The sequence below is a fragment of the Balaenoptera ricei genome, chromosome 1, assembly GCF_028023285.1.
Source record: "Balaenoptera ricei isolate mBalRic1 chromosome 1, mBalRic1.hap2, whole genome shotgun sequence".
Taxonomy (NCBI): Eukaryota; Metazoa; Chordata; class Mammalia; order Artiodactyla; family Balaenopteridae; genus Balaenoptera; species Balaenoptera ricei.
The window spans coordinates 56496563-56513680 of NC_082639.1; the positions used below are offsets into that span (position 1 = coordinate 56496563).

The following is a 17118-nucleotide window of genomic DNA, read 5'->3' on the forward strand; positions in this document are numbered from 1 at the left end:
TCTTTTCCATTTCACTTTCCTTTCCCACTCCTCCCGATTATTACAATCTTTATTGTAGCATTTTGCACACCTGATGCACAGAGGCCTGGAAGTCTGGAAGTGGGAGGGACAGAGGGAACCCCAGGGTCCAGTTCAGGGTCTGAGACCCCCGGGCTCAGAGTGGACGCGCGGTAGCTGACAGTTGGGTGAGGTAGCGGCGCCACCTTTCTGCTGAGTTCGCCGCGAGTCTCCGCTTCCCTGAGGGCACAGGGTCCTTCTCCCCAAACTCCTCGCTTTTCCTCCCCCAGGCCCGCCGCCACGCGCAGCCGCATCCCCGCCGCCGCCCCCGTCACCTGCGCGGTAGACCTGGCGGCTCGGGGGCCGCTCCTGCCGCCCCGGGAGCGGTGGCGGAGGGCGCGGGGCGCGCGGGCGGCGACCCGACCTTTCCTCTCTTCTCTCCCCCAACTCCCGCCTCTCCCTCCGCTCGCCCTCAGCCCCTCCTTCCGCACTCCGCTGCCTCCTCTCTCCTGACAGCTGCCCGGCACCTTCGGCAGGGAGTTTGGAGCCGCCCCGCCGCAGAGCCTACAGCCGGCCGAGCCCCCGCGCCGCCGCCATCTCTGCCTCCGCCTGGGTGGGACCTGGGCCTCGAGGTGAGACCCAACTCTCTCTCTCCTCTACCCCCTTCTGCCACCTCTTCCCTCTCCCGGCTACGCGAGGAGCCGGGCGCCGGGGCGCGCGTGGCCGGCCGGAGCCCGCTGGCCACCTGGGGACCGGGAGGCCGGGGCGGGTCCGGCGGCGCCACCGGAGGGGCCCGCGCCAGGCGGGAGGGGCGGCGGGGGCTCTCGTTCCCCCGGGGCGAGGCGCATCGGGGCGCGCGCCCGAGGGCAGCCCTCCGAGCCTGGGCGCGCACCTGCCGGGTGCCCCCGAAAAGACGTGCCACCTGGCCAACTTCTTTTCCAGGTCTCCTTCCTACTTTGGAAACTGAAGGGACTGCGACGGAAACCAGTAAGCCCTGGGGCCCGGAGGAAGGATTTGTTGGTTTGGATGACAAAAGAAAAAAAATGTGCTCTAGGGGTGGTTTAGCCCGGAGCTTCTGTTTCCTCCATCTCCGGCTCTCCCCAAGCAAATTAATAAAACAAAACAAAAACAACAAAACCCAATCCCAACCAAAGCACTTATTTAATGGGACTTGTAGGGATGTGAAAAAGAGACCCAACCGAGGAATCATTTTGGAAACCCCAGGTAGGATGAGGCCATTTGAGAAAGTGGGTATTTGGGGGTGTTATTTCTAGGACTTGGGTTTGCAAGCAGAAGAGGAGACTGGCTCTTGTAAGCCTGAGGGAGTTCCTTATATTGAGGGGCTGCCTGGAGTGTCCTCTGTTAACTTTCATTTCCTTAAGGATTAAAGTATGTTGAAACAAATACTCTTTCAGAGCTCTGGACTTGGAGTCAGAACATCTGGCTTTTGGTATGATTTGCCGTTTATGGTGACAGCTGTGGTTAGTTTAATCTCTTTGGGCCTCAGTTTTCTCATCTGTCAAGTTAGAGGGTTGGATTCAAATTCTGAGGGCCTTTTAATAATATCTAAGATGTTTCCCAACTTAAAAATTTATAATTCTTTCACTTTTTAACATGTTACAAACATTGCTAGATTCATAATTTCATGAAATTTTAAAAATCTATACTGATCTTGGCATTTTTGTTCATATGCATTTATGACTTATGATTTTAGGGTTTTCCAACCAAAACTTAAAGAGAAAAACACTTATAAAAGAGCTCAGAAATATGTAGTTTACATGTAAATATTTAGATCATCTCTGAGTCTAGCTTAAAGAATCATGTTCAACTTGAAGTTAATATTTGCAACACTGCAACAAAAACATGTGGCTTTAGTATAGTACTTATTCACTTTCAGTATTGTATATTTGGAGGAAATAAAAATTGTTTAGGAGGAAAACAAAAATTGCACCTTTCCTATCAATTTCTGCTCTTGAACAGTGTTACTTTTTAGCATGAAGTTGTGTGCAGGATATTAAAAAAATGGTTTCAGACGACTTTAGAGCCTCTCTGAAATTAAGTTCAATAGCAGAGGTGCCAATTTTAGTAATGCATTTTAGTTGTCTTGGGATGAATCCTAGAAAAATGGCAGAGTTAACTAAACAGATAAACCAGAAATTAGGAATTGACACACAGACACACACAAAGTTGTACAAGAAGTGTGTACTATAAAGTGTCAGCGAGATTTTTATTTCCTTTTGATAAAAAACAACAAACAACTGTTGACCTGTTTTAGCAGACAGAATGTTAGAATAGCTTTTGTTTTTCCTTGTAATTCAAAATTATTTGAGACCTAGTCATCAGCAGTTGGGATAGGTTTAGAAGTGTCTCTGGCTCTTTTTGGTGGCTTTGATCTAAAATAAAACAATGTGTTCCCACCTAGCATGTGCTTTGTATTCCGTTTGGAAGAGTGGAATAGATTTGAAGTACTCTTTTATGAAGACATTTAAATTTATTTTCCTTGCCTTTTCACCTTTGGACTGGAAGTGTCATCAATTATTCAGGCATTTGTCTTCCATCATAGTCTCTGGTGAAGTAGATGATCATCTCCTTTGAAAGAGATGCCCAGAATGTTAAAGAACTTGGTTGTTGAATGAACAGAGAGTAGTAGAACTCAAATATCCTGGATTCTAGTCGCTTGTTGGAAAACAGCTGAAAACAGTGGATGGATCTGCTCATGGTCCAACTCATTCATGGCTTGGGAGAGCCATCATGGTTGGCAGAAGCTCTATTCCTCTTTTGTAATGAATTTACCAAGAAAAAAACAGTGTGTCTTCACAGTTAGATCACTATTATATAACTAAAAGGTTTGTGTTTGTGAAGTGCAGTATCCCAAGGGGGTCTTAGCAATAAAACTTTAAAAATATCCAGAAAAAGAAAAGAATTGCCTTGGCAGATATTGCACTGCACTTTTCCCTACTGAGAGCCAAACACATAACTAAAAAACATGTCCTGTGGAGTTAAAAATGAAGAAAAGGGCTTACAGTCTGCTCTAATTCTTTTAAGATTTTTATGTGATTTACAAATTCCACCTTTAATTAAATCAGAAAGGCACAAGTGTTCACCTCCTGGCCAGACCTTGTACATATAAACTTTTGGAGTTTCAGTTCAAATTTGGTCTGCTTATAATTTGAAATATTCCTCCTCAAATATTTTTTAAAACTTCTCTTAACTCCGTAGTGATATTACCTGTTGTCTTTTCATACACATGATCTTATTAATCTTTAAATTTTTTGAACTATGACATATACAGGGAGAAGAGTACATAAAACAAATGTACTGGTTGACAAATAATATAGCAAATCATTATAACAGATAATTACAAGGCAAATACGCATTATTTACCATACAAGTAAGAGAACATGCCAATACCCAGAAACCTCTTGCTTGTTCCTTCCTAATCACAATTTTCCTTTTACTTAAAAAAATTAGATGAATATAGGAGGCATTCTTTCATTAGATTCTTTTGCTTAACATTATGCTTATGAGACTAAGCCATATCCTCTCCATTTGAAAGCATAAACTTTTAAAAAGAGATGTCTGTATTCCCTATCATTGATTCATTTCTTCACATTCTCTCTTAAACCTACTTCTATCACTCTTTTGTTTTCAGTACTCTGCCAAAACTATTCCTGTCACTGTCACCGGTGACATCACCTCTCCCAAATCCAGTAGTCAGTTGTCACCTTTGATCTTACTTCACCTGTTGGTAGCATTGTCACAGTTATCACTCTCTGCTCCTTGTAATATTTCTTTGTTGACCTCCAGGACACCATGTACTCTTGATTTTTCCTCCTTCTTCACTAGCCATTGCTTTCTGTCCCCTTTGCTGATCTCTCTTCTGCTCTCAGAGGTTTTAACCTTAGAATATCTTAAGCTGCAGTCCTTGGGAGCTCATTTCTTTCTACACTCTTTGATGATTTCATGCAATCTCTATATTTGTACACTGATGCCTCCAAAATGATAGCTCAAGCTTTGACTTATCTCCTTGAACTTCAGACCTCTGTGTCCACCTGCCTGCTCAACATTTCCATTTGGATGTCTAGTAGACATCTCCAGTTCAGCATGCTCCGAATGGAATCTTCATCTTGCCCAAGCCCACTCTATCTGCAGCCTTCCCTACCTTCATCCTTCACGTTGCTCATGCCCCAAAACTTGGAGTCATCTTTGATATCTCCCATTCCCTCATACCTTAGATGTAACGTGTCAGGAAGTCCTCTTTGCTCTATCTTCAGAATAATTCCTGAATATAATTGCTTTCATCACCTCCATGGCTGTCATCCTAGTCTGAGCTGACACCATCTCCCACGTGGATTATTGCAAGAACCTCCTAACTGGTCTCCCCGTTTTCATCCTTTTCCCTCCATAATCCAGTCTCAAAATTGCAATTAGAGCTCTTTTCTTGCAACATATGTCAGATCATGTCACTTTTTTCCTCCAAAATCTCCAGTGCCTTTCCAGTTCATACAGAGTAAAGTCTTAAAGGACCCAAATCCTTAGAATTACCTATAAGGTGCTACCTGTTTTTTTCTCTCCCATTTACCGATCTGATCTCACTTCTTGCTGTTTTTCTCATTCACTCAGTTCCAGCTACACTGACTGGTCTCCTTGCTATTCTTTGAGTATATCAGAGACCATCTTTGCTCTGGCTGGAAAGCTCTTCTCCCAGATACCACAGGACTTACTCTGTTACTTTCACTTCTTTTAAATCTTTGTTCAGTTGTCTCCTTTTCAGTGAAGCCTACTCTGATGATCACATTTAAAATTGTACATCTTACCTTGCAAAACACTTTCCCCTTTCCTTTGCTTTTCCGCATGTACTTACTACCTTTAAAAATACTGTATGACTTAATCATTTTTCCTGTCTCATTTCTATTAGAATGCAAACGCCATGAGGGTGGATTTTTTTTCCTGTTTTGCTCCAAAATAGAGCCTAGTACTTGAAATAGAGCCAAGCATATAAGGGGAGCTCAGTAATTTTTTTTTGATGATTGAATGCTGTTGCTGACAGTGGATGTTGTTTGTTTGTTTTCATTACTGGATATATTTTATTATATGAATATAATACCTTTATTTTTTACTCATTCTGTTTAAGGATATTTGGGTCATTTCTGTCCTTCTCTCCTTCCCTCCCTCCCTTTTTCCTTTCTTCCTTCTTCCTCCCTCCCTCCCTTCCTCCCTCCCTCCTTCTGTCCCTTTCTTTCTTTCACTACCATAAATAAACCACCTATGATTCTTCTTCTACAAATGTGCTTAGATGCAGGAGTTTCTTTAGAGTATAAAACTGCTAGTCAAATTACTAGAACACAGGGCTTGCAGATATCAGCTTTGTTAGATAATGCCACACTTTTCCAGCATGGGTCCACCAATTTATATTCCTACTTTCATTCCTCTGCACCCCTGCCAAAATTTAGTATTATCATGACCTTTAATTTTTGCCCATCTGGTAGGTATGTATTATATCATTACTGTTTGTTTCTTCAATTACTAGTGAGATTGAGCCTAGTATCTGTAAAAATAGTCTAGGTTATGCTGCGGTAACAGATTATCCCCAAATCTCATTGACTTAATGCAATAAAGGTTTATTTTTCATTCAAGAAAAGTTTCCTCTGGATTAAGGCAACTATCCAGGGCAACTATTGTCAGGTCTAAATTCAGGGAACCTCCGTCATTCTGTAGCTGTACAATCTGGAACACAGGACTTTCCCAGTTGGTATAGTATGGGAAAAGAAAGTGTGGGTAATCATGAACTAGCTTTAAATGCCTCCATCTGGAAGTGACATGAATGATTTACACTCATACTTCAGACGCAAAAGAAGTCATATGGTATGCCTAAGTTCAAGGAGGTGGGGAAGGTTAACCTCTGTTCTAAAAGAAAAAATAAATCTGAGAATACTGGTGAGCAGCAATGTATTAGTTATCCATTTCTGTGTAACAAGTTACCACCACATTTAGTGGCTTAAAACAACAAATACTTACTGTTTTCAAATATCAAGAGTTGATAATATGTGTGGGTCTGTTTTTGGGCTCTGTATTTGTTCCTTTGGTCTCTTTCTGTAATTACTACAGGTTTAAATTGTCTTGCTATCTGGTAGGTAGGGGAGTAAATCCTTCCACTTGGTGCAATTTTTTCAGGAGTGCTATAGCATTCCTTGGCCCTTTACCTTTCCATATACATTTTTTGAATCAGTTTGTCAAGTTCTAAAAAATTAGTACTATTAGTACTAAAAAATTAGTAAATTTAATGGAGATTCTATTGAGATTGTTTTGAGTCTATAAACAATTAAAAGGAAATTGATACCTTGTAAATATTCAGTTCTAGAATCCATGACTGTCTCTCAATATATTTAGGTCTTCTCTAATATGATAAATGTAAACATAGTCTAATTTTTCCCTTAGGAGTCCTTGAACATTACCTTGTTTGATTTATTCACAGGAACTGCATATTTTTGAAGTTATTTTAAATGAATCTTTTCAAAAAATTCATTGTGTTTCTGTTACTGCCATATAGAAATAAACTTGACCTTTAAAAGTATTTTAAAAATAATAGCTTTATTGGACTATAATTTGCATATCATAAAATTCATCCTTTTGTAGTGTACAAATCACTGGTTTTCAGTACGTTAACAGAGTTATGTAACCATCACCACTATCTAATTTTAGAGCGTTTTTGTCACTCCCAAAAGAAACCCCATACCCCTTAGCATTCACTCCCCATGCCCCCCCCTCCGATCCCTGGAAACCACTGATGTACTTTCTGTGTCTATGGATTTGCCTATTCTGGACATTCTGGACGAATAAAATCATGGGCCCTTTAGTGAACAGATTCTTTCACTTAGCATGTTTTTAAGGTTTATCCATGCTGTATCATGGATCAGTACTTCATTCTTTTTATGGCCAAATAATATTCCCTTATATGGATATATCACATTTTGTTCATTCATTCATCAGTTGATGGACATTTGGGTAGTTTTCACTTTTTGGCTATTATGAATAGTGCTGCTACTAACATTTGCATACAAGTTTTTGTGTGAATGTATGTTTTCATCTCTTTTGGGTATATACCTGGGAGTAGAATTGTTCAGTCATATGTAACATTATGTTTAACATTTGAAAATCTGCCAAACTATTTTCCAAAGCAGTTTTCATCATTTTACATTCCCACCAGCAATGTACAAGGGTTCCAATTTCTCCACCTCCTTGTCAACATTTGTTACAGTTCAGAACCTTGATTAAGCTATCATAGTGGATGTGAAGTGATACTCATTATGGTTTTGATTTGCATTTTCTGATGACTGATGATGTTGAGCACCTTTTCATGTGCTTATTGACCATTTATATATCTTTTTTTTGAGAAATGTTCTTTGCCTATTTTTTAATTGGACTGTTTGTCTTTTTATTGTTGTGTTGTGAGAGTTCTTTATATAGTGTACAATCGCTTTTAAGATATAGGATTTCAAATATTTTCTCCCATTCTGTGAGTTTTCTCACTTTTTTGATGGTATCCTTTGAAGCCCAAGGGTTTTTAAGTCTAGTTTATCTATTTTTATACTTAATTTCAGTCTAAGAAGCCATCACCTAATTCAAGGTTGCAGAGCTTCATTTCTATGTTTTACTTATAAGAATATTAGAGTTTTAGCTTTTATGTTTAGGTTTTTGATTACTTTGAATATATGGAATGAAGGAAAGGACCAATTTCATTCTTTCACATTTCGGTATCTACTTGTCCCACCACCATTTGTTGAAAAGACCATTCTTTCCCCATATCTAAGTGTCTTGTCAAAAATCATTTTGCCAAAAATGTAAGGGTTTACTTCTGGAATCTCAACTCTGTTACATTGATCTATATTTCTATCTTTATACCAGGTACCACACTGTCTTGATTACTGTAGCTTTGAAGCAAGTTTTGAAATCAGAAGTGAATCCTCCAACTTTGTTCTTCTTTTTCAATATTGTTTTAGCTATTCCCTTGCATATATCAATACATATGAATTTTAGAATCAGCTTGTCAATATATATACAAAATGTAGCTATAAATTTGAAGGGATTGCATTGAATCAATTTGGGAAGTATTACAATCTTAATAAAATTGTTTTTCAGTCTATGAACGTGGGATTTTTTCCATTTATTTAGGTATTCTTTAATTTCTTTCAGTGATGTTTTATAGCATTCAGTGTACAAATAATTGCACTTCTTTTGTTGAAAATATTCCTGAGTATTTTATTCTTTCTGATGCTATAGGAAATGCAATTATGTTTTAATTGTATTTCAGATTGTTCATTGCTAATGCACAGAAATAGAAATGATTCTTGTACATTGATCTTATATTCTGCAACCTTGCAGAGCTTATTTATTAGGTGCAATATAGTTTTTGTGAATTCCTTATTATTTTCTACATACAAGATCATGTCGTCTGAGAATAGAGATAGTTTTACTTCTTTGTTTCTAATCTGGATGCCTTCTGTTTCTTTTTCTTGCTCAATTGCCCTGGCTAAAACCTCTAGTTGAATAGAAAGTGCAGGTGAATAACTTTGTGTTGTTCCTGATCTTAGCAGGAAAGCAGCCAGTCTTTTACCATTAAGTATGATATTAGCTATGGGTTATTCATATGCAGCTTTATCAAGTTGGAGAAGTTCTCTTCTATTCCTAGTTGAATGTTCTTGTCATGAAATGGCATTGGAATTTGTCAAACCCTTTTTCTATGGACATGTCATGTCTTTTATTCTATTATTATGATTGATTGATATGTTGTTGATTTTCACATTTTAAATCAAACTTGCATTCCTGAGGTAAATCATATTTGGTCATAGTGTATAATCCTTTTTATACATTGCTGGATTTGGTTTGCTAGTATTTTTGCATGTATATTCATAAAGGATTTTGGTCAGTAGTTTTCTTTTATCGTGATGTCTTTGTCTGGTTTTGGTATCAGAGTAATACTGGCTTCATATAATAAGTTGGGAAGGGTTTAAAATGCTTGGTTTTAGGTAGTTATATTTTCCACCAGCAATCTTGCTAAGTTTTGTAATTAAGTTAAACAACTTACATATAGATACTTCCGGATTTTCCACTTTTCTTGTCATTCATGAATAATGACAGTTTTGTTTCTTCCTTTATAATCCTTAAACCTTTTCCACTTCTCTTTCTGCCTTGCCTAGGACCTCAGGTATAATGTTGATTTGAAGTGCTCACAGGGGAAGTCATTTCACATTAAGAATGATGTTTCTTTCTGACTTTGAATTTCCTCTCAGTACTGCTTTATCTGCATAAAATAATTTAAGTTTTGAGATGCTTTTTTCACTATCATCAGTTTAAAATATATCTTTTTTGCCCAATGGCTTACTTTTTTTCTTAATATCCTAATATATGGCATTTGTGTAGTTATATTTTTGCTATTTTTTCTGTTTTAAAAACACCGTGGACAGAGAATGTGGTCTGTATGATTTTAGTCCTTTGGATTTGTTTGTAACTTGCCTTATGTCTTTGTACGTGGTCAGTTTTTGTAAATGCCCCATTGGTGATTAAAAATAATATGCTGTCTACAGTTTGGGGGAGCAGAATTCAATGTATGTCAAATTTGTTAATGTTTTTGTTCCAGTATCATTTGTTAGTATTATTTCAATCTCATATATCCTTATGTATTTGTGTCTGCTGTTCTATTCATTCTTTAGGAGAGTGTATTAAAATTTTCTACCATATATGTGGATGTCTGTCTTTTTCCTTGTGGTACTCTGAATTTTCACCATATACATTTCAAAGCTACATTGTAATAAATATATGTTATTTTGAGGTTATACTACACGTACACATTCAAAATTATTATATATTCCTGCTGAACGGATGCGTTCATTAATTTGGAGTGATTCTCTTGAGTTATATTTCTGTTTTTGTAGGGTTTTATTAAAGGAATACTACTTTAAAATATGTATTTATATGTTTAACAACCTTTTTCAATAGTTCTGACTTATGATTATCCTCATGCTTCCTGTTGGCTTTAAAATGAAAACCAGAAATATCCACTCTTGTAACCCTTCAATCCACATTGCTGATGTGCCAAGCTTAAAGATGTGATTGATGCCATTGTAATATTTTTAAGTGAGATTTAGTAGATGTTTATAAGAAATATCAGACACAGAAATGCTGGTTATGTGGTAAAAAATCCCTGTCAAATTTAAGTGCCATCAACTTGGAAGTTTAAAATCTTTTTTTAAAAAAATATTTATTTATTTATTTGGCTGCGTCAGGTCTTTGTTGCGGCATGCAGGATCTTCATTGCAGCATGTGGGATCTTTCGTTGTGGTGCGTGGGCTTCTCTCTAGTTGTGGTGCCCAGGCTCCAGAGCACTTGGGCTCAGTAGTTGCAGCGCATGGGCTTAGTTGCCCCGTGGCATGTGGGATCCTAGTTCCCCGACCAGGGATTGAACCTGCGTCGCCTGCACTGGAAGGCAGATCCTTAACCACTGGGCCACAAGGGAAGTCCCTAAAATCTTTTCCAGAATATGAACACTGAATATGTCTAAGGTAGGCTATGTGAAATTTTTGTGGATATTGATTCTCACTGAATGAAAGTCAGCATGTCACTTATTCTTCCATAGAACTGATAGGCTAGATTCTTCCCACTTATACAATGTTATCGTACCAATAAAGTGTCCTCCAAAGTTAATACAGCCCACTTTCAGTTTTGCCTGGCATTAGCATCTTTAAGTGGTCCAGTCGGCTGGGTTAAAGCTGTGGCTTTGCTGAGTGTAGCATGGAGACTCGCTGAGGAGAGAACAGAGCTGTGGGGACGATTGTCCGTGGATGGTCTTAAAGGAGAGAGTCACGTATATGAGAACTATTTTAATGAAATTTTCTGGTACCCTGTGGACCTATTTAAATCAGACTAGAGTACTATGGACTAGCAAATAAAAATGACCCAAATGGAGACACCCTAAAGGGGCATTGTGACATTGATATTAATTTTTAAGTCTTTGCCAATTAGAGAGGAAATCCAGAAACAGTACAGACTTACAAATCTGTATATATATATGTGTGTATAACAGTGAATGAGAAAGATAAAGAGAGAAGGAGGAAGGGAGGGAATGGGAAGAGAGAGAGACAGACAGACTGACGGACTGACTGACCGACTCTACTCTTGGGCTAATAATTTCTATAATGTTTATGGAAATGTATAAATGTTTTATCTATTTGTACTAGATAATAGCTAAAGATGTGAGCCAAGTAAGGATTCTCAGCGACGTCTATAATGGTATTATAATAGGCTTTAAAATGTGAACTCATGTTTAAGAACAGCTGTTACCAAATAGCTGTTTAGTGAAGGCATAGGACAACCTAGTTTTTCTCGGAATTATATTTCCTCGTTTTACTTTAACTAGCACCTGTTATTTGGGTGTCTAAACCTATGAGATAATCAAATAATTAGACTTCTGTATGCACCAACAAAGTTTCTGAACCAAACTGGTCAGTGTGTAGGAGATGAAAGAGAAAATAAATTATACACACACATATATGTGTGTGTGTGTATATGTGTTTATGCATAAACAGAGAGAAAACATACTGGCACATACATAATAAGCACCTGATAATTGTAGTTGCTGTTATATTATGAAGATGTTATCTGTTAGGATCATGACCTACCCAGGAGGTAGCTGAGTATTTCTCTAGTGACCTGGGTGTCTTGCAGTAACACTGCTGGTTACAGGTCTGATCTGAGAGAAGAAAATGTTCTGTTAAAATAATACTCATGATATGCTTCACATTCCTCCCCATTCTTCAAGAGGCAGTTAAATCCTCACTCCTCTCTGAAATCTGTTATGATTTATCCAAATTAAAAGTAATCTCTGATTCCTCCTAGTTACCGCTCTTTCTAGTTAGTTGTAATTCTTTAAATCTAAGACATCGTGGATTTTTAAGATACACCACTGCTTTTGTACTGCTAAGAAAGAAAAAGCTCTGCCTATTTATTTTACAATGCTTTCTCATTGTTTAGAATTTTTGTTTTATATCTACTGAAAGAGCTCTTTTAGAATTATTCAGGTAAAGATTTTTGTTTAAATCATATCACTCTTATAAGGAAAGTAAAAGTCAAAGAAATCCATTAAGGAATTCTTTTTCTTATTCAGAATCCGGTTTTTCTGAATCACTTTTCAACTCAGTGTTGTTGATGTCAGTATTCTCCCAAATGGTATCATACTCTGGGTTATCAAGACTATTTACTCTACAGCACTTCAAAAAAGAATGCTTCACTATGGTTTCTGAGATATTCTTCTTTTTTCTTTTTTTTCATCTGTTCCCTTGGGAGAGGGGGACTGTGGCCCAGGGGAATGCTATTTGTGGGCTCTTTTTTTTTTTTTTTTTTTGAATATTTGAATTTTATTTTATTTATTTTTTTATACAGCAGGTTCTTATTAGTCATCCATTTTATACACATCAGTGTATACATGTCAATCCCAATCTCCCACTTCATCCCACCCCCACCCCCACCCCCACCGCTTTCCCCCTTGGTGTCCATACGTTTGTTCTCTACATCTGTGTCTCAACTTCTGCCCTGAAAACCGGTTCATCTGTACCACTTTTCTAAGTTCCATATATATGCGTTAATATATGATATTTGTTTTTCTCTTTCTGACTTACTTCACTCTGTAGGACAGTCTCTAGATCTGTCTGGGGTGCATGTGTCTTTTTGAATTATGGTTTTCTCTGGGTATATGCCCAGGAGTGGGATTGCTGTGTCATATGGTAGTTCTATTTTTAGTTTTTTAAGGAACCTCCATACTGTTCTCCATAGTGGCTGTATCAATTTACATTCCCACCAACAGTGCAAGAGGGTTCCCTTTTCTCCACACCCTCTCCAGCATTTATTGTTTGTAGATTTTTCGATGATGGCCGCTCTGACTGGTGTGAGGTGATACCTCATTGTAGTTTTGATTTGCATTTCTCTAATAGTGGTGTTGAGCAGCTTTTCAAGTGCTTCTTGGCCATCTGTATGTCTTCTTTGGAAAAATCTCTATTTAGGTCTTCTGCCCATTTTTGGGTTGGGTTGTTTGTTTTTTTAATATTGAGCTGCGTGAACTGTTTATATATTTTGGAGATCAATCCTTTGTCTGTTGATTCGTTTGCAAATATTTTCTCCCATTCTGAGGGTTGTCTTTTCGTTTTGTTTATGGTTTCCTTTGCTGTGCAAAAGCTTTTAAGTTTCATTAGGTCCCATTTGTTTATTTTTGTTTTTATTTCCATTACTCTAGGAGGTGGGTCAAAAAAGATCTTGCTGTGATTATGTCAAAGAGTGTTGTTCCTATGTTTTCCTCTAAGAGTTTTATAGTGTCCGGTCTTACATTTAGGTCTCTAATCCATCTTGAGTTTATTTTTGTGTATGGTGTTAGGGAGTGTTCTAATTTCATTCTTTTACATGTAGCTGTCCAGTTTTCCCAGCACCACTTATTGAAGAGACTGTCTTTTCTCCATTGTATATCCTTGCCTCCTTTGTCATAGACTAGTTGACCATAGGTGCTTAGGTTTATCTCTGGGCTTTCTATCTTGTTCCATTGATCTATATTTCTGTTTTTGTGCCGGTACCATATTGTCTTGGTGACTGTAGCTTTGTAGTATAGTCTGAAGTCAGGGAGCCTGATTGCTCCAGCTCCATTTTTTTCCCTCAAGACTGCTGTGGCTATTCGGGGTCTTTTGGGTCTCCATACAAATTTTAAGATTTTTTGTTCTAGTTCTGTAAAAAATGCCATTGGTAAGTTGATAGGGATTGCATTGAATCTGTAGATTGCTTTGGGTAGTATAATCATTTTCACAATATTGATTCTTCCAGTCCAAGAACTTGGTATATCTCTCCATCTGTTGGTATCATCTTTAATTTATTTCATCAGTGTCTTATAGTTTTCTGCATACAGGTCTTTTGTCTCCCTAGGTAGGTTTATTCCTAGGTATTTTATTCTTTTTGTTACAGTGGTAAATGGGTGTGTTTCCTTAATTTCTCTTTCAGATTTTTCATCATTAGTATATAGGAATGCAAGAGATTTCTGTGCATTAATTTTGTATCCTGAAACTTTACCAAATTCATTGATTAGCTCTAATAGTTTTCTGGTGGCATCTTTAAGATTCTCTATGTATAGTATTGTGTCATCTGCAGACAGTGACAGTTTTACCTCTTCTTTTCCTTTTGTATTCCTTTTATTTCTTTTTCTTCTCTGATTGCCGTGGCTAGGACTTCCAAAACTATGTTGAATAATAGTGGTGAGAGTGGACATCCTTGCCTTGTTCCTGATCTTAGAGGAAATGCTTTCAGTTTTTCACCATTGAGAATGATGTTTGCTGTGGGTTTGTCATATATGGCCTTTGTTATGTTGACGTAGTTCCCTGTATGCCCACTTTCTGGAGAGTTTTTATCATAAATGGGTGTTGAATTTTGTCAAAAGCTTTTTCTGCATCTATTGAGATGAACATATGGTTCTTCATCTTCAATTTGTTAATATGGTGTATCACATTGATTGATTTGCGTATATTGAAGAATCCTTGCATCCCTGGGATAAATCCCACTTGATCATGGTGTATGATCCTTTTAATATGTTGTTGGATTCTGTTTGCTAGTATTTTGTTGAGGATTTTTGCATCTATATTCATCAGTGATATTGGTCTGTAATTTTCTTTTTTTGTCGTATCTTTGTCTGGTTTTGGTATCAGGGTGATGGTGGCCTCGTAGAATGTGTTTGGGAGTGTTCCTTCCTCTGCAATTTTTTGGAAGAGTTTGAGAAGGATGGGTGTTAGCTCTTCTTTAAATGTTTGATAGAATTCACCTGTGAAGCCCTCTGTTCCTGGACTTTTGTTTGTTGGAAGATTTTTAATCACAGTTTCAATTTCATTACTTGTGATTGGTCTGTTCATATTTTCTGTTCCTTCCTGGTTAAGTCTTGGAAGGTTATACCTTTCTAAGAATTTGTCCATTTCTTCCAGGTTGTCCAGTTTATTGGCATAGAGTTGATTGTAGTAGTCTCTTGGGATGCTTTGTATTTCTGCAGTGTCCGTTGTAACTTCTCCTTTTTCATTTCTAATTTTATTGATGTGAGTCCTCTCCCTCTTTTTCTTTTTTTTTTTTTTTTAAGAAATTCACGTTCTTTTATTTATTTATTTATTTATTTATGACTGTGTTGAGTCCTCGTTTCTGTGCGAGGGCTTTCTCCAGTTGTGGCAAGTGGGGACCACTCTTCATCGCGGTGCGCGGGCCTCTCACCATCGCGGCCTCTCTTGTTGCGGAGCACAGGCTCCAGACGCGCAGGCTCAGCAATTGTGGCTCACGGGCCCAGTTGCTCCGTGGCATGTGGGATCTTCCCAGACCAGGGCTCGAACCCATGTCCCCTGCATTGGCAGGCAGATTCTCAACCACTGCGCCACCAGGGAAGCCCCCCCTCTTTTTCTTGATGAGTCTGGCTAATGGTTTATCAATTTTGTTTATCTTCTCAAAGAAGCAGTTTTTAGTTTTATTGATCTTTGCTATTGTTTTCTTTGTTTCTATTTCATTTATTTCTGCTCTGATCTTTATGATTTCTTTCCTTCTGCTAACTTTGGGTTTTGTTTGTTCTTCTTTCTCTAGTTCCTTTAGGTGTAAGGTTAGATTGTTTATTTGGGATTTTTCTTGTTTCTTGAGGTAGGCTTGTATAGCTATAATCTTCCCTCTTAGAACTGCTTTTGCTGCATCCCATAGGTTTTGGATCGTGTTTTTATTGTTATTTGTTTCTAGGTATTTTTTGATTTCCTCTTTGATTTCTCCAGTGATCTCTTAGTTATTTAGTAACGTATTGTTTAGCCTCGATGTGTTTGTGTTTTTTACGTTTTTTTCCCTGTAATTCATTTCTAATCTCATAGCGTTGTGGTCAGAAAAGATGCTTGATATGGTTTCAGTTTTCTTAAATTTACTGAGGCTTGATTTGTGACCATAGATGTGATCTATCCTGGAGAATGTTCCGTGCGCACTTGAGAAGAAAGTGTAATCTGCTGTTTTTGGATGGAATGTCCTATAAATATCCATTAAATCTATCTGGTCTATTGTGTCATTTAAGGCTTGTGTTTCCTTATTAATTTTCTGTTTGGAAGATCTGTCCATCGGTGTAAGTGAGATGTTAAAGTCCCCCACTATTATTGTGTTAGTGTCGATTTCATCTTTTATAGCTGTTAGCAGTTGCCTTATGTATGGAGGTGCTCCTATGTTGGGTGCATATATATTTATAATTGTTATATCTTCTTCTTGGATTGATCCCTTGATCATTATGTAGTGTCCTTCCTTGTCTCTTGTAATATTCTTTCTTTTGAAGTCTATTTTATCTGATAGGAGTATTGCTACTCCAGCTTTCTTTTGATTTCCATTTGCATGGAATATCTTTTTCCATCCCCTCACTTTCAGTCTGTATGTGTCCCTAGGTCTGAAGTGGGTCTCTTGTAGACAGCATATATATGAGTCTTGTTTTTGTATCCATTCAGCAAGCCTGTGCCTTTTGGTTGGAGCATTTAATCCATTCACGTTTAAAGTAATTATTGATATGTGTTTTCCTATGACCATTTTCTTAATTGTTTTGGGTTTGTTTTTGTAGGTCCTTTTCTTCTCTTTTGTTTCCCAGTTAGAGAAGTTCCTTTAGCATTTGTTGTAAAGCTGGTTTGATGGTGCTGAATTCTCTTAGCTTTTGGTTGTCTGTAAAGCTTTTTGATTTCTTCATCAAATCTGAATGAGATCCTTGCCAGGTAGAGTAATCTTGACTGTAGGTTCTTCCCTTTCATCATTTTAATTATATCATGCCAGTCCCTTCTGGCTTGTAGAGTTTCTGCTGAGAAATCAGCTGTTAACCTTATGGGAGTTCCCTTATATGTTATTTGTCGTTTTTCCCTTGCTGCTTTCAATAATTTTTCTTTGTCTTTAATTTTTGCCAGTTTGATTACTATGTGTCTCAGCGTGTTTCTCTTTGGGTTTATCCTGTATGGGACTCTCTATGCTTCCTGGACTTGGGTGGCTATTTCCTTTCCCATGTTAGGGAAGTTTTTGACTATAATCTCTTCAAATATTTTCTCGGGTCCTTTCTCTCTCTCT

At 37.9% G+C, this 17118-nt stretch overlaps 1 protein-coding gene across 1 annotated transcript in view; it reads left to right on the plus strand.

Annotated features, from left to right (window-relative positions):
• The first annotated feature begins 363 nt into the window (after positions 1-363).
• The window catches only part of LEPR (leptin receptor), a 103440-nt gene continuing 86685 nt past the window's right edge, over positions 364-17118 (plus strand). Inside the window, exons 1-2 of the mRNA XM_059924131.1 lie at positions 364-629; positions 940-984. The gene's annotated coding sequence lies outside the window, so the exon portion shown is untranslated. The remainder of the gene's footprint in view (positions 630-939; positions 985-17118) is intronic.